General features: G+C 49.1%; 1 long non-coding RNA gene across 1 annotated transcript; it reads left to right on the top strand.

Moving 5' to 3' along the window:
- Positions 1-1075: 1075 nt before the first annotated feature.
- On the top strand, positions 1076-16429 carry LOC132360760 (uncharacterized). Its single transcript, XR_009501174.1, has 5 exons — positions 1076-1152; positions 1385-1513; positions 3977-4098; positions 7766-7874; positions 16301-16429. It is a non-coding gene; the product is annotated as an uncharacterized LOC132360760 (long non-coding RNA).
- The last annotated feature ends 1478 nt before the right edge of the window (positions 16430-17907 follow it).

Below are 17907 nucleotides of genomic sequence, written 5' to 3'. Positions count from 1 at the left end.
TCATCACTCAGCTGACCCACAGATTTGTGAGCCAAATAAAATGATTGTGCTTTTAAGCACGACATTTTGGAGTTTTTTTTTTTTTTTTTAAACCCAATAAAACAAAAGCTAAGTAATAGGGCTGTTATCCTATCTGAGTGAAGTGTGCGGGTGTGTATTCTGTAAACAGCAATCAGGGCATTTGTCTTTATTGTCAAACTAGACAATGACATCTGAGCTGACATTGAGGTGTGCAACTTGGGAATTGTTCTATCACCTTGTTTTCCTTTCCTTCAAATGTTTAATTATACAGATGTAAAAATTATGCAGACAATCACACATAATTCTCTGTGTAAAAACTGGAATATTTGAGTCAAGCCTGTAGGCTTTGACCACACCCTCCCTCTAGCCTTCTTTCCAGAGGTAACCATGGTTACTATCCTCTGTGCATTTACATTCATTACCATGGACCCAAGAAGGCTGAACTAATGCTCTTATGTCACACTTATTTTTCTACAACTTGTTCTTTCACCCAGTGATCATATCTTGGAGAATCTTCACTTCAGTGCAGCTAAATCCTCTTCCTCCTTTTAAACTGCTCTTCCTATATTATGGATCAATAGACATCGTTTCCAGTTTATAGCTACTTCAAACAATGCTATAATAAAGTCTTTGTACGTATCTTCTGTGTGTAAGTGTAGAGATTTTTTCCAGAGTAGATATACCTTGAGGTGGAATTTCTGGGTGATAGGGCTGTACACATGTTTAAAAGTTTCATAGCTCTTTCAAATCTCACCTCAAAGATGACTCTCTAATTATACTCACATCTCATTCTCCATTTACAATATATGATATTATCCCTAATCTTTGATTAGTCACCCTTTTGGCTCAAATCCGAGGCATGGGAGGAAGCCTTGGGGAACGATGGGGGAAATGGGCCTGCTAGCTCCCTGGTCTACCCAGTGGCAAAAGTGGACCAGTGTTGCTTTTCTCTTCTTCATCACACCCACGGCGACGTGAGGTTCTTTCTTTGTGTGCTGCCCATCTCCCCGGCTAGGGCCCGGCACACGGCGCATGCTCAGTAAGTCTTTGCGGACGGGACTCCCATGGCATCTTCATCCCGGCCTGAATTGCACCTGCTCAGGCTGCCTCCCATGTGCTCACGTCTGCAAGGTGAGCCCCGCCGAGAGCTCCTGAGAGGAGTCCTCTGCACACAGCCCTGGCATCTCATGGGAGAATGGGAAGAGGGACTTTGAAGCCCATGGTCACTGCCATGGACACAAGGATGAATGTGTTGCACAGGGTGGGGGAGGGGAAGGACAGCTTCAGCACTCAGGGGAGGGGACTCTGGGATGGCGGGGAGCTCGCCTTTTGGAGGATCAAAGCTTTGTTCTGCCTTGTCCAGGTCTGGGCTGGGGACATCTCAGCTGCTCTGGTGTAGGTCCACACGTAGATGGGGCGTGATACAGTTTTGAGGACCAGATGACGTCCACCTGCCCTGAAACCAGGCAGCCTGTGCTCCTGCGAGCGCTTGGTGAGTCCCACCTCTTCCACCTGTTCTTCAGCAGTTAGACTCACACAGCAACCCGGCCACTCTCCATCCACACCAGTTATACACGACGTAGCCTGTCTTCTGCCTGTAGTGTGTTTTCATGAATCGGTCATCTTGAGGGCTGTGAATCTGAAGGACATAGATCCCTTGGGGGTTCTTCTTCCTCTCCTTCCCTTTTCCCTCCTTCTCTCCTTCCTCCCTTCCTCCCTCCATCCTTCAAAAAATATTTATTGAATGCCAGCTGTATGTCAGATAGTAGGGTGGGTACTGAGGATTCAGGTGGATAAAGCAGAAATCTAGTGGAGGAGACAAAACATCGTATATAGTTGTGGTCCTCGACCTGTGACAGAAAAGGCACAGGAGTGATGACACCTACAAAGCAGGCCTGTTACAGATGAGGTGGTCAGGGTCCCTGAACAGGGCCAGCCGTGGTACACCAGAAGGAAGAAGACTCTGGATAAAACCGGAAGGAAAAAGATTCTGGGCAGGGACTTCCCTGGTGGCACAGTGGCTGAGAATCCGCCTCCCAATGCAGGGGGCACAGGTTCAAGCCCTGGTCCAGGAAGATCCCACATGCCGCGGAGCAACTAAGCCCGTGCACCACAACTACTGAGCCTGTGCTCTAGAGCCCGTGAGCCACAACTACTGAGCCCACGTGCTGCAACTTCTGAAGCCCGCGTGCCTAGAGCCCGTGCTCCGCAACAAGAGAAGCCACTGCAATGAGAAGCCCGCAAACCGCAACAAAGAGTAGCCCCCGCTCACTGCAACTAGAGAAAGTCCGGCGCAGCAACGAAGACCCAATGCAGCCATAAATAAATAAATAAATAAATAAATAAATGAAATAAAAATAAAAAGCATTAGGTTTTAAAAAAAAAAAAAAAAAAAAAAAAGATTCTGGGCAGAGGGGCAGCGTGAGGCCAGGCAGACCCTCTGCATTCACAGGACTCCCCACTGCCCCCAAACAAAGCCATCCTGCTGGAGGAGGGGTGGAGTCCTGTGGGAGCCACCCTGGGTGGTGGGGGGCTGTCTTGTTGCTGAGGGCTGGGTCAGGTGACCAGTTGTCCCATCCTTAAAACCACCCCTGAGACAGGTGCTTGTGTGAGTTTCCTCTGCTGCCTGTGACAGATGGCCACACGTTTAGTGGCTGAAAGCAGCACAGATTTATTCTCTTACAGTTCTGGAACTAGAAGTCCAAAGCCAGTTCTGGAACTAAAAGTCCAAAGCCAGTCTCGCTGGGCTAAAGTCAAGGTGTTGGCAGGGCTGGTTCCTTCTGGAGGTTCCAAAGAAAAGTCCTTTTCTTTGCCTTTTTGAGCTTCTAGAGGCAGCCCACATTCCTTGGCTTGTCCCCCCTTCCTGGCACCCCTCCCTCCTCTTGCTTCCTTCTTCAAATCTCTCACTACTCACTCTGACCCTCTGCCTTCCTTTTATAAGGACCCCTGAGATTATATTAGGCACCCTGGATAATTCAGGATCATCTCCCATCTCAAGATCTTTAATTTAATCACATCTACACAAGGTAACATAGTCATAGGTTTGAGGGATTGGATGAGCGCATCCCTGGGAGGCCTTTATTCTGCCTGTCATAGCACTACTCTTGTTGCCATTGACAGATGAGGACACTGAGGTTTGGACAATTTGTGTCTCTTGTTCAAGGTCAGGGCCAGGTTTGGAATCAAAATCCAGGCTGCCACCAAAGCTGCCACACTAGCTCATTATGAGAATTAGGAGGTGCCCTCTTCTCTGGGCAGATGTAGCCCATGCCAGGCACATGGCTTGGTGAGTAGCATGAGTTGGATTTTAACCCACCAGATGCCCCCTGGGTCAAATTCCTCAGTGTTATGATAACCTATGCAGCCTATGTGGCCACCAAGGCTGGCTCCATGTATGTCCCCTCTTAACCCAAGGGCTGATGGGTGGGCTATTGGGGGTAAAGATGGAGGAGCTGGGAGCAGATGGAGGTAGGTCTGCCTTCCATGTGCCAGCTTGCACAGAACCGCCTCCTCCGAAGCTCTCAGTGTCACCAAACACAAGGTCGTGTGCCCGACACATAGTGAGGCCAAGCAAATGAAACACTGGAGTTTGGAGCAGAGAAAGGTTTATTTCAGGGCCATGCAAGGAGAATGGGTGGCTCATGCCCCAAAACCCCTGAACTCCGCGAAGGGTTTCAGCAAAGCATTTTTAAAGGCCAGGTGAGGCAGGGGCATGGTTTGTTGTTGCAAACTTCTTGGTGTCAGAATCCTTTGTTCTTGTAGCTGACCACGTAGATCAGGTCACAATGTTCCTGTAAACCTCCAACAAGACAAATGTTATTCTCTGTTCTGCAACTTTTTATCTCTATATGGATGGAAAAGTGTTATACCCTTAAAGGTCAATTAAAATAAAATAAAATAAAATAAATAAAATAAAAAAATAGCACTTCCCTGTTCTCCTCTTCATGCCCTGTAGGACAAATGGTCCAAAGAGCCAAGAAGACATGTCCATTTGGACCCCTCACCTTCATTCCCCCTCCTAAACCACGCTTCAGGCTCAAGACCCCAGGATTCTGTGCTTTCTGCTAGATCTGGGTGGTGAGTATTTCTAATAACTGACTCCATAGATGTCTGCACACTTAGGCCCCAGGGCGGTGCCAAGGGCAACTGTTTGTGAGATGGAAAGAGGGGCATTGGATGGAGCTCAGATGTGCAGGCTATGGGGGTGGCAGGAAACAGGCGCAGGCCCCAGACCAGAGCCCACTCTCCCTGGAGACCATGTTCCAGCACAGAGCCCCACAGGGTCTATATTAGTCAGGGTTCTCCAGAGAAACAGAACCAAGGGTATACAGATAGATATATATAGAGAGATTTACTTTAAGGCATTGACTCATGCTATTGTGGGGCTTGGCGGGTCTAAAATCTGTAGGGCAGGTCAGCAAGTCTGTAAACTCGGACAGAGTTTCTAGGCTTCTGTCTTGAGGATTCCTTTCTCTTCTGGGAATAGTTTCTCTCAGTCTTTTCTCTTATGGCCTTCAACTGATTGGATGAGGCCCACCCATATTATGGAGAGCAATCTGCTTTCCTCAAAGTCTACTGATTTAAATGTTAATCACAGCTGCAAAACACCTGCATGGCCACATTGAGACTAGCATTTGACTAAACAACTGGGCCACCGTAGCCTACCCAGGTTGACATAGAAATCTAACCAAAATAGAATCCAAGAAATCTATATCTGAATCCAGCTTGTTGTGAAGGTGTGTTTGTCAAGAAAGGAGAATAGGAGATAGGAGAATATTTCAATCAGTAGCTGATTTAGAGCTTTTATACACATTTGGACACATGGTGTGTGAGCCTCTGTTTGTACAAGTGCTCTGGCCTGGCACAGGTTAAAGGCAGCCCACCTATAACTCCAGATTGTCTTATAGCAGCCAAAATCCGTCCCACCTGACTCACCTGGCCCCTGTAGGCACTGGGTTTGCAATGCCGGATTTAAAAAGCATCAGTTTATACACCAGAAACTAACACAACCTTGTAAATCAACTATACTTCAATTAAAAATAAATTTTAAAAACCAAACAAACAAAAAAAGAAAAAGAAACAAACAAACAAAGCATCAGTTTGCAAAGGGGTGAGGGGGGTGGAATTAGCAGCCTGCCTGTTCGTATCAGACTGGCTCTACTCCGTGAGGACATATGATCTTCCATAAAAGCCCCTCCCACCTCCCTGTTGTGTTGGGTGTTTCAGCCAGGGAAGTGAGGTTGTTACAGTTCCATTTCCCGGGAATAGGATGCAGGAGTGTCCTAGGGACTTAATGAGATGGTGTCAGGAGCGGGCCTTACGCATGGCGTGTACTCCCAGACCTAGGCCGTAATACCACTTTGTGGGCTCACTGGTCAATGTATCCACCCAGCCTCCCCTAAAAACCTGTTCTCTCCTGGTTGGAAGAGTTGAGGCAGGGCCTGTTCTGCCTTAAAATTCATTGGGAAGCACCTGTCTGGTTGGTTAGTGTGCTGGGGGGAGGCAAGAGAAAAGAAATTGCTCCAGGGGTGGGCAGGGGCCAAGTCCGGCCCACTGCCTGTTTTTGTAAATAAAGTTTTATTGGGACCCAGTGTGCCCACTCGCTTACATCTTGTCTAGAGCTGTTTAAGCACTACAAGAGCAGTTGAGCAGTTGTAGCAGAAACCACCTGGCCAGGAAAGTTTAAAATGTTTACTATTTGGCCCTTTACAAAAAAGTTTGCCAACACTGCCCTAGAAGGTAAGACTGAGTGTTAGCCCTTCCTAAAGATAGATAGGGCAACCTGGCCAGCCAAACAGAAGTATAGTTGCTGTACAATATTATATAAGTTACAAGAATACAATATAGTGATTCACAACTTTTAAAGGTTATACTCCATTTATAGTTATTATAAAATATTGGTATGTTCCCTGTGTTGTACAATATATCCTTGTAGATTATTTTAAACTTAATAGTTTGTACCTCTTACTCCCCTACCCCTATATTGCCCCTTCTCCGTCCCTCTCCCCACTGGTAACTAGTTTGTTCTCTATATTTATGAGTCTGTTTCTTTTTAGTTATATTCACTAATGTGTTGTAGTTTTAAGATTCTACAACTAAGTGATATCACATAGTATTTGTCTTTCTCTGTCTCACTTATTTCACTTAACATAATGCCCTCCAAGTCCATCCATGTTGCTGCAAATGGCAAAATTTTATTGTTTTTTATGGCTGAGTAATATTCCATTGTATATATGTACCACATCTTCTGTATCCATTCATCTGTTGTTGGACACTTAGGTTGTTTCCATATCTTGGCTCTTCTAAGTAGTGCTGCTATGAATATTGAGGTTCATGCATCTTTTTGATTTAGAGTTTTCTCTGGATATGTGCCCAGGAGTGGGGTTGCTGGATCATATAGTCACTCTATTTTTAGTTTTTTAAGGAACCTTCATACTGTTTTCCACAGTGGCTTCACCAATTTACGTTCCCACCAACAGTATATGAGGGTTCTCTTTTCTCCACTTCCTCACCAACATTTGTTAGTTGTGTTCTTTTTGATGATAGCCATTCTGACAGGTATAAAGTAAAATCTCATTATTTGTTTTTTTTTTTAATTTTATTTTTGGCTGTGTTGGGTCTTCACTGCTGCACATGGGCTTTCTCTAGTTGCGGCGAGCGGGGGTTACTCTTCATTGTGGTGTATGGCTTCTTACTGCGGTGGCTTCTCTTGTTGTGGAGCATGGGGTCTAGGTGCACGGGCTTCAGTAGTTGCAGCACGCAGGCTCAGTAGTTGTGGCTCACGGGCTCTAGAGCGCAGGCTCAGTTGTTGTGGCTCGCAAGCTTAGTTGCTCCGTGGCATGTGGGATCTTCCCAGACCAGGGCTCGAACCCTGGGCAGGGGACCAGGGCATGTCTCCTGCATTGGCAGGCGGATTCTCAACCACTGCGCCACCAGGGAACCCCTCGTTATGGTTTTGATTTAGGGACGGGTCCTTTAAAATATGGGCTCAGAGCTGGATTCCCTCTTGCCTGGGCCAGGGGGAGTGGGGCTGGCATGAACTGATAAGCTCCCACCTCCTTTAAAGCTGGCAGCCAACCTCAGCTCCCTCTACCTGCGGGCAGGCAGCAGCAGGCGAATCATTCCATTTTGTCAAGAAATTCAGATTTTCTATTGCTGTTGTCATTGGCAACTAATTAAAATAAACTTTACAGCATTGTGCAGGCTGAAGGGGTTTCTGGATGAGCTGAGAACATTTAGCTTATGGGACCCGAGTCCTTGATTTATGCTTGTGATGAACTTGAAAATTCATTGAACTATACGCCTAGGACATGTGCATTTTCTGTCTGTGTGTCATACTTCAATATAAAGCTTTATCAGAACAGAGCCATGCCCAGGCCCATCAGAAGAGGTCTGAGGCCTGGGTTCGGCCCAGGGCCCACCAGTTTGGACCCCAGCTTTAATGTCTGCTTGGCATTTGTTTCGGAGGTCAGGGTCTCGGTACACAAGGTTTTGATCGGTTTCCTCCGTGGTTTAGGGCTACTCCCTGTGGGAACATAATCTGCTGCTCAGAGCTTCTGCCGGTGCTTCCTGTAGGCACATTTGTCACACAGGTCTTACCCACTAAGTGGCAGACGTGGGCCTGGAACCCACCTGCCCAGTTGGCCGTTTCCACCTGTTCACATCCCTAGAGCCACACTGCCCCCTGCTGGTCCTGGCCTACTGTTTTATTTTGGTTTTTTTTTTCCTGTCTGTCTTTTCCTAGGCCCCGCAAGTCTTGGTGCCCTCTGGGGGCAAATTTGGAGAATGAATTAAATGCACTGGAGTTTTCCCGGCAAGGCGGGATTTTGAATGGGTTTCTCGGGGGTTGAAAAGTGAGTATTAACATATGTACAGACACGAACACATACTCCTTTCCCGTAGGAGAGTCCCACAGGTGGGGAAGGGGGGAGATGTAGTCATGGCTCGTGCCAAATGTCCCCAGGGCCCTCCAGCAGTGCCTGATGCCCCAGTGGAATTAACAAGGGTCACCACATATTCAGTCATGTGCCCACAGCTGACCTATCATTAGTCAAGCTGCACTTTCATTCTAATATTTGCCAAATAATTCTCCAGCTCTCCTTCCCCCTACCCCAGTCATAATAAAATAACCCTAAGGAGGGGGAAGTCTTGAGAGGACATAAAGAAATCTTTGTAAGTGGCTTTGTGCCAAACATCTTCCCAGCCCCCACCCCCAAGTTAATGGAAACAAGTCTTTATTAAGTAATATTTAATATCAGAAAATCGAAACTCATAATAATTCTCTTTACAGCAAATATACCTTATCAGTGCTTTGGCCATCTTACGTCAAAGGTCCTCTGTCATAAAATATATGGTTTTAAATCTTACTCAAATTTATAATCCCTTGACTTCCCTTCCCATACACAACAAAAGAGTGTAATAAAATTAGCAAATTCTAAACTACATTGACAATTTATTATTTTTAGTTTGTGGTTTTGGGAAATCGCTCACGCACCTAATATACGTTGACTCCTTGGCTTTTTAGTTGCAGTGTACAACACAACAAAATACATGCTTGGTAAACTTTCATTCATGCCTTATGTTAGAAAACATAAGTGAAAGAACTTTGTAAAATATAGAGTGCCATGCATGTGTTGGTTATAGCTAGAGATTAGGTTTCAGTACTGACGTTTGTAGCAAGCATCTTTCTGACTGGAGAGCGGTCACAGCTGTGTTTGGATCTTGTAGGAACTTTTCCATATTGATCACCTTCAGGGCTACTAGGGATGGACAGGTGATGGCTTCCATCCTAGGATCGACACTATTGACTCACAAAGCACGAAAAAGGCTGGACAAGGTTAAGGTGAGAGAGGGACCAAACTCAGGTTTGTGGCTGCTGATGGCCATGTTGAACGATGACTCTGGGCTGCAGAGAGCTCCCTAAGGTCCTGAACATGACGCTGGAGGTCAGCCAGTGCCTGCAGATCCAAAGCAGCACACGCCACGGTGTGAGAGGAGAGAACACGCTGAAGCCTGGCTTAGGTAGCCTGATTGCTGGTGGCAACCTTGGGTAGCTAACCAATCAGTGGAGGAGGGGGCAGCTTGGGTTGTGGGGTCCAGGAGAACTGGATTTGAAGCCTACCCTGTCACTCACTGGCTGTGTGACATTGGACAAGTCACCTAACCTCTCTGAGCTTTAGCTTCCCCATCTGTAAAATGGAGATGAAGGTATCTAGCTCTCAGGGCAGTTGGGATGATTGCTTTAGATGTGTTCCTCAGAAACAGGCCTGAGACAAGGTTCATGTGCAAGTGATTTATTAAGGAAGTGCTTCTGGTGATATTGGGAGATATTGGGGAAGCAGAGGAGGCAGGGGCAGGAGCAAAGCAGGGGGAGCAGCTTTAGGAAAAGTCCTGCAGAAGGCAGCCTCAGCCTGATCCCGCAGGGAGCTCTCCAGTGTACATTGTATCCCTTGGAGGGCAAAGGAGGGGCACCTGTCGGTCACTGGTTAAGGGCCACCTCAGGGGTGGGAAGGGAAGAGCAAACCCAGGCATTTCTGGCTGTTCCTGCCACGTGGGCAAAGCTGCTGCTCCCACAGCCGGAGGGCAGTTCGCGGGTGTCAAAGCTGGAGGCAAAAGCACACTGCAGCTGTGGTGGGGCAAGCCGAGATGTGCAAGTCCTCGGAGGGTCTGCGGGCAGAGCTCTGGAGGGGCTGCGACCAGATCAAGTTAGAAAACATAAGTGAAAGAACATTGTAAAATATAGAGTGCCATGCATGTGTTGGTTATATCAGGCTCCCCAAAGCAACAATAATTACACAGGTCTGTATTGGGGCTGGGCCGTACCTGGGGCCGTCAGAGGCCAAAACAAAAGGCCAAGAGCAGGGGCTATGTATCAAGCCAGAAAAGCTGAACCTGTGGTCAGACTCAGAGTACAAGATGCTGGGGGCAGGGGGCGCTGGAGTGGGAGCAGGAACAGACTGAGGTGGCAGCCAGGTAAAGAGCCCAGGTTGGTTGATGATGAATGAGACAGGGCCCCTGGAGCTCCCACTGGGCCAGTTCTCATAGGGGTTAATATCAGAGTGCATTGAGGGCGTGTCAATCAAGGTTCTCTGTTACAAGGGGAAGAAACCCAACTCAAACTGGTTCAGACGTACAGAGAATTTATTAGCTCAGTTAGCTGAGAATCCCATGGGCAGGCCTTCAGGTGTGGCTTGATCCAGGAGTCCAGTCAAACCCATCAAGAACCAATCTTTTTCGCTCCATCCCTGGGCTCTGCTTCTTCTGTGGCTCCATTCTTAGATGGTTCCTCTCTCACAGGGGCAAGATGGCAGTTGGCCACTGCAGGCTCACATCAGACACAAAGCGTCTCTTCGAGGTGCTCCTGTACAAGTCAGGGGATCATTTTGCCTGCACCCACTTGGTCATGTAATCAATCATCCCTGGCCCCATCACTGGTGCCAGAGGGATGGGATATCAGAGGTGGCTGGGCTAGGGCCACGTGCCTACCCTGCACATATCACTGTGACCACTGAGCCTGGGATGGACCGAGCACATAACTGAAGGGGTGGCTCGCCAGTAGAAGATGGGTGCTGTAGCAAAAGGGGGGACAATGTGTGCTGGGCCGTCCAAGACCAACACACATCAGCCTCAGAGCCGGAAGTGAACCCTGACTGCTAGAGGTGCTGGATCCCAGGGGGCACCTGCAGGGGTGCCCTTTCCACTTAGGAAAAGGGACCAACAAGATAAAGGGCACCCCCTGGGCATGCCCCAAGGACAGAACCCCCTGCTGGTGTCTCACCCACATGTAGATTCCTGCTGGGAATAAGATGCCTTCAGAGGCTTCATCTCAGGGGAGAGCTGGATCATGTCATGTGATCACCTCTGAGTGGGACTTCAAGACTAGACAGTGGACCCCTCAGGAGCAGGAACCAGGCTGTATTCTTGTCTGTCCAGCTCAGAGTGGAAGCTCAGTGAATGCTTGTTGGTTGAATGAATGAATGAATGAATGATGCTATTTCCAAAGGCAGTTTTGGGACAAGACAACACTTTGTAAGAACCGGGTACAAAACTCCCCGCTCCACTCAGCTCCTCGGGTGGCTGGATCATCTTTTGGAGCTGTCATCCTGGGCTTGGCCAGCACTGCCACCTCTCCCCTGGGAGCAGAAGTTTTGAGAACTGCAAAGGGCTCTCCTTGCTCCTGCCAACTGCGTCCAAACCCTGACTGTAAGACACCTGACCAACCCTAGCAGGCTTCTAGCAGCCTGAAGCTGTGTCCCCGGCATGACACAGCCCCCCTTCGAGTGAGTTCCTGTCTGGAAAATCTCCTGGCTGTCAGAAAAATTTACCATTTTTCTAGCTAACCCCTGACACAGGCCCCTGACCGCCTTTTCTTAGATTATTGACTAAGAAGCGGTTAACAACTGTGAGTCCTCCCTCTGTCCCTTTGAGACATCTAGGGATCTCCTACAACTCAGGAGGGTCTTTCTCAAGGACCTGAAAGCCATTGCTTTGCACTGTGATCCTCGGGAAGGAGGGGGCCTCTCTCTCCCAGTCTCCTGGGTGGTGGGGGAAAGACTGTATTTATAGAATTGGCAGCTAGCAGACACAGCTGGCCTCAGCGCATTTACGCTGACCCATCCTTTGTGATTCTTCACTTCCCTGAGCTCCCCTCACTTCGCCCCTCGCCTCTCTTCCCTCCCTCATCCTCACTTTAGAAGCTGTCATCTCTGCACGAATCAGCTGTCTGTTGTTACTGAATAAGCTCTGTTCTCCCCGCTTCAACTCCTGCCTGCGTCGTCTTGGCCATTTTCCTGACAACCCTCTCCAAACAGCGTGCCTCTTCATCCTAGCCCATCATGAGCTTTATTTTTGTTCCTGTAACACTTGGCACTGCTTGGTATTAAAAGGAAACTGTTCTTCTACTTACAATACTTCTGACACCAAAGATGAGGGGCCATTTTCCCCACACGAACCGACTCTTGGACACCTACTGGGTGTCCAGTCTTGTAATTTAATTCGATTCTGACACTCACTACCTGGAGTTAGCGTCAGACCCCAGGCTTAATGGCTCAGTCCCAAAGACGGCCCCCACTGCAGACACCAGTCACAAGCACCGGGTCCCCAGGGTCCCTACACTTCTGTCTGACTGGCTATAAATTGGGGGTTCCCACCATCCCTTCCTCGGGTTTGATACTTTGCTAGAAGAGCTCACAGAATTCAGGGAAACACTTGATTTACATTTACCGGTTTATCGTATTATAAAGGATACAGATGAACAGCCGGATGAAGGGGAACATAGAGTTAAGGCCTGGAAGGGTCCCGAGTACAGGAGCTTCTGTCCCGGTGGGGTCTTGGGTGTGCTCCCCTCCTGGCACGTGGATGTGTGTATCACCCAGGAAGTTCTCCCGACCCCACAGTTTGGGGATGTTTATGGAGGCTTCATCGCAAAGGCAGGATGGATAATGAGCCCGGTCTCAGCCCGCACACCTCCCCAGAGGATGAGGGATGCAGGCGGCTGAAAGTTGCAAGCTTCTGATGGTGACTTGGTCTTTCTGGTGACCAGCCCCCATCCAGGAGCCCACTAACAGTCACCTCATTAGAACGAAAGATGCTCCTGTCACCTAGGAAGTTCCAAGGGATTTAGGAGCTCCCTGTGAGGTGCTCTCATCGCTCAGCAAAGGACAAGGGTCTTAGGAATCCTGAGTCAGAGACCAGGGGCAGACACCAAATGTATATTGCCTTTTTAAAAAAATACTGTATTGAGGTATGATTGATATGTAAAAAGCTGTACATCTTTTTTTTTTTTTTAATTTTTATTTATTTATTTATTTTGGCTGTGTTGGGTCTTCGTTTCTGTGCGAGGGTTTCCTCTAGTTGCGGCAAGTGAGGACCACTCTTCATCACGGTGCGCGGGCCTCTCACTATCGTGGCCTCTCTTTTGCGGAGCACAGGCTCCAGACGCGCAGGCTCAGTATTTGTGGCTCACGGGCCCAGTTGCTCCGCGGCATGTGGGATCTTCCCAGACCAGGGCTCGAACCCGTGTCGCCTGCATTAGCAGGCAGATTTTCAACCACTGCGCCACCAGGGAAGCCCTGTACATCTTTAAGGTACCAAACTCGATGAGTCTGGGGATAAGTATCACCGTCCCCATCATTTAGGGAAACCATGACCACCATCAAGGCTGTAGACAAATCCATACCTCCCGAAGTTTCCTCCATCCCCCCTTTATTATTATTCTTGTTGTTGTTGTTACTGTTAGAACAGTTAATGTAAGATCTACCCTGTTAGCAAATTGTAAGTATACAGTGCAGTATTGTCAGCACCAGACACTGTGATATAAATATTTCTTATGTCACAGCTATATTATTTAACTATTTCTTTATTTGCTTCTTATCTCCCATCACCATGAGAGGAACATAGTAGGTGCTCAATCATTAATTATTGAATGAACAAGTACATGAACTTCAGTTTTCCTTTCTAAAAACTGGAACCTCGGCCTCTGGCCTGGGCTGCCAGCCCGGTTAGGAGACCCTCCTCTGGCCGCCCCAGGCTTCCCACTGTCCACACTTACACACCGTTGTCTTCCTCTGATCCATTGTATCCCCATCCTCCCAAGACAAAGAATAGGGGCCCTGCCTTGTTCCAGCCCAGACGGGTGGTGTGGCAGGGGCCAGGTAGGCGTTGGTTGGGAGGGGCCTGTCCAGAGGATCGAAGCTGGATTGGAAAGTGTTTTGCAAACCCTGAAGGCAGCACCTCCACCAGTGCTGGTTGCCATGGTAGTTAATGTTATTTGTTTAGTTTGCAGAAACGGCCCCAGCAGCCTGGCTTGTATAAATATTAATCATGGGACCATTTCTGCTGCCCTAGTCAGGCCAGTGCCCTGCAGGACCCTGAACCAATAGGGGCCTGGCTGGGCCAAAGGGAAAGGCGCCCCCGGAGGGTGGGCTCTGGAGCTCTGTAAACAGGCTGGGTGCCCAGAATCACTAGGGGGCCCATCACCTTCCCTCTCCTCCCCTCCTTTTCCCCCATCCTCAAGGCTCCGACAGCTCCAGAGGTGATGCAGGGAGCGGTCATCCCGCCAGGCACCGAAGTGCTGCTGCCCAGCTCCTGTCTTTATTCGCCCACTTGTGTGGAAGCACGACACTGTCCCCACTGAGCATTGTGAGGGACACAGGGGGAGCCCAAAGGAGCCTTTGCCCTCCCGGGCTGCACAGCTAATGGGGGAGGCATGCTTGTCCAGGAGACTGGGGCACGACCAGCCCCCTCCAAAGCACAGGGCTCTTGGACAAAAGTGAAGAGTTGTGGTTGTTTGAATGATTATTTGTTTTACGGGCCCAAGGTTGCATCTGGATATTCTGCCCCAGGAAACCCATTTCAGACCATTAAAATATCAAAGGTGATCGGTAGCAGGCAAATAGAATGTAAACGTATGTATTTACAAACCAAATTTGTAAAACCAACAATTTAGTATAAGTGCTAGCAGGGAGGGGGGCAGTGGGGGCATTTTTTTGGTAAGGGCTTGTTTGGCTGCAGCCTCTTAAAATGGAAATATAGCAGCTTGGGCTGCAGCTGTCTCCTTCGCTTGAAAAATCTTGCCCCCTGCTTCCTTTGTTATTTCCAAATGATGCTCATCGGTCTTGAGAACATAGTCTGTTGGGCTGTGTGACTACCTCTGCCATCTTCTCATGCTGTATCATGGGGAGGAAGACCCAAGGCTATTGGTCCAAGCTGGGGGCGGGGCAGGTGCCGGGAAGATGACCAGAGGGGCAGGTTTGAGAGGCAAAGTCAGGAGTCACTTCTTAGCTTCCTTGCTGCCTCCCTGTTCCAGACACTGTGCTCCTCCCTCTGAGGGCCAGCCCTGCTTGGATGCTGCTGATGGCAACCCACTACCTACCATGACCCTCACCCTGTCCTTCGGGGCCCCTTCAAGCTGGCTTGATCGGCTTAGCAGCCTTATCCCCATCACTGCCTTGACTTCCAGGCTCCAGCCTGGCTTCCCACCACCCAGCGCCCATGCACCCCTCTGCTGTGCACCTGCTTCTCCAGATTTTATGCAAGGTTGAATTTTGCCTCCTCCAGGCAGCCTTCCGTGATTTATTTAGCTTTACTTGGTGCCTCAGGAGCCCTGTGAAGCACTTGCATTGTGGGAAACCTTCTTTGCCTTGGCTCACTCACCTGTGGGGCAGTTGGCAGGCTGTGGGCTTGTGACAGAGGGGCAGCCAGGCCCTGGGCTCCCCTCCTCGGGCCGGCTAGCCTCAGCTCCACAGGGTTCCAAGGTCATCAACAGAGGAAGCGGCAAGCCCTCCCAACACCCAGGACTGGCCCATCGTCGGTCCTAGTAATCCCTCTGTGTGGACGCATGTTACAGAGCCAGTCCATAGAGCCAGATTCTGGGGAGACAAGCTCCCCCTCTGGATGGTGGAGCTGCACAGTCACATTGGGAAGGGAGCTTGCATGTAAGCATGGGACTATTTTCTGGCCATTTCTGCATCTCCCACAGTCAACATGGACTTCCCTGAAGAGCAGCCTAGGGCAGCAAATTGCACGGTGTGGTGTGGAGTGAGTTAATCTGCCCCTTTCTTCCCCTGGCTGCACGGCTCAGAGCAGTGGCAGCCAGGGCTGACTTAGTGGGCAGGTAACCTGGGCAGTCACACGGGGTCCCGTGCTCAGAGGGCCGCACACTTGGTTTAATGCCCTGCGGTCACCATCTTGAAATTCTTCATAATTCTGAACAAGAGCCCTGCATTTTCATTCTACAGTGGGACCTGCAAATTAGGTAGCTGGACCTGAGAGTGGCAGATGTCGGTTATCTGCCCAGCCCAGAATGACCCTGCTCTAGGAGCCCCGAGCACCGGAATCTTCCGGCCTGATGGAACTAGAAGAGCTGGAACCAGTCCAAGCCTATAGCTGGGGGAGGGGAAAACCTTCGCAGCCCAAGGCTTCCTGGCCATGAAAGCCTGGTACTCAACCCATGAATCTTCTGACTGGCCTGCCCCCTCCTGCACCTGCCCCATGGGTAGAACCCTCCTACCTTTTAGGACAACCAGGTTCTCAGTTGGGACCCAGAGCACTGGGTCCAATCTCCCATTAGCTGTTAACTATTCTATAAGCCACTGATCCGATCAATCCCTTGCTTCACTGTGGTCCTGGCCATCATGGCGGGCCTCCTTTAGGGCCTGATATGGACCCCTCATAAGGGACCCTAGTGCAGAACCCAACACTCGGTGCCCTAGCATTTCAGTATGTGATACCTGACAGTGACATTATTTGTGCCTCTCTCCCCCTCAAAAATGTGTTCCAGGGCTTCCCTGATGGCGCAGTGGTTGAGAATCTGCGTGCTAATGCAGGGGACACGGGTTTGAGCCCTGGTCTGGGAAGATCCCACATGCCGCGGAGCAACTGGGCCCGTGAGCCACAACTACTGAGCCTGCGCGTCTGGAGCCTGTGCTCCGCAACAAGAGAGGCCGCGATAGTGAGAGGCCCGCGCACCGCGATGAAGAGTGGCCCCCGCTTGCCGCAACTAGAGAAAGCCCTCGCACAGAAACGAAGACCCGACACAGCCAATAAATAAATAAATAAATAAATAAATAAATAAATAAATAAATAAATAAATAAATCGAGTAGCTATTAATTAAAAAAAAAAAAAAAAATGCGTTCCAGGGCAGCATCCCTGCCCCCTGCCACGGGGCCTCCAACACAATCGATGCTCAGCAAACACTGAGAGGCATTGTACAGCCTTCAGAATATGGACCCTGAGCCAGTTCTGGGCTCCAGTCCTGGTTCCGCCACACAGCCTTGGGCAGGAAACTGTTCCACACCTCAGTTTCCTCATTTGTAAAAACAGGAAGGAGAGGATGGATGAAAAATACTGCCTGCCGTATCAGAAGACAACGGGTATTGCAGCCATCAAGCCGGCAGCCCCTGCAGCTGCTCCCAGCCGCGCACCCCAAGGGGAATCATGATGGAAGAAAACCAAGATACCGACCCTAGATAGTTAAGGTGCATATCGGAGGGGTGACGTCAGTGAGACCGGACTCCTGCATCCTCCTATCCGTAGAAAAGCTCTACATTCATTAACTTGAGATGTCTGGTTTTCTCTAATTAACAGTGATCTTTTGATGTCCGACTACCTGTTTTTTGTTACAAAAACTCCTGTATATCCTGGCTTCTCCCTTATCTCTTTGGAGAAGTCCCTCAGAGCTATCTGAAAGGCTGTCTTCCAGGCTTGAGTCCTTAGTTTTGTCTGCCAAATAAAACATAATTCGCAACTTTTAGGTTGTGCATTTTTTTTTTAGTCGGCAAGGTAACAATAGTACCTACTTTATACAACTGCTGTGGAGATCAAGTGAGTTAATATCCATGTTAAGAGCTCAGAAGTGCCCTGAACACCTAGTCACTGCCATGTTTGCTGTTACCAGTGAGTGACTGAAAAAAGCTATAACTGCACACTCACCGTACCACGTAATGTTGAAATTTACTGGGCTGGTCCTTCAGATACCATTCATTCATTCATTCCCTGAACGTCTGTTTTGTGTTTGCCATGAGCCTGGCGCTGTGCCAGGTGCAGGGGATTAAAAAGTTGCGTAAGATAAATTTTGTTCAGAGATGACTCAGAGGGTGGGGAAAACTGATGGGTAAGTGAGTGTAGCTTCTGTGATTTGCTGCAGGCAGTGTGATGACGGGGAGGTGCGTGAGGGGCACAGGGGGTAAGGGATCTGTTCTGCCTGGGAGAGGCGGGCAGAAGTGAAACTGCGGAAATGCGTCTGGGGGAGGAGGTGCTCCAAGGAGCTCCGGTTCTTTTTTTTTTTTAATTTTTTTTTTTTTTTGATTTATTTATTTATTTTTGGCTGCGTTGGGTCTTCGTTGCTGTGCGCGGGCTTTCTCTAGTTGCGGCGAGCGGGGGCTACT

This window comes from Balaenoptera ricei, chromosome 2 (assembly GCF_028023285.1).
Source record: "Balaenoptera ricei isolate mBalRic1 chromosome 2, mBalRic1.hap2, whole genome shotgun sequence".
Lineage (NCBI taxonomy): Eukaryota > Metazoa > Chordata > Mammalia > Artiodactyla > Balaenopteridae > Balaenoptera > Balaenoptera ricei.
This window is presented reverse-complemented; position numbering and strand designations above follow the sequence as displayed.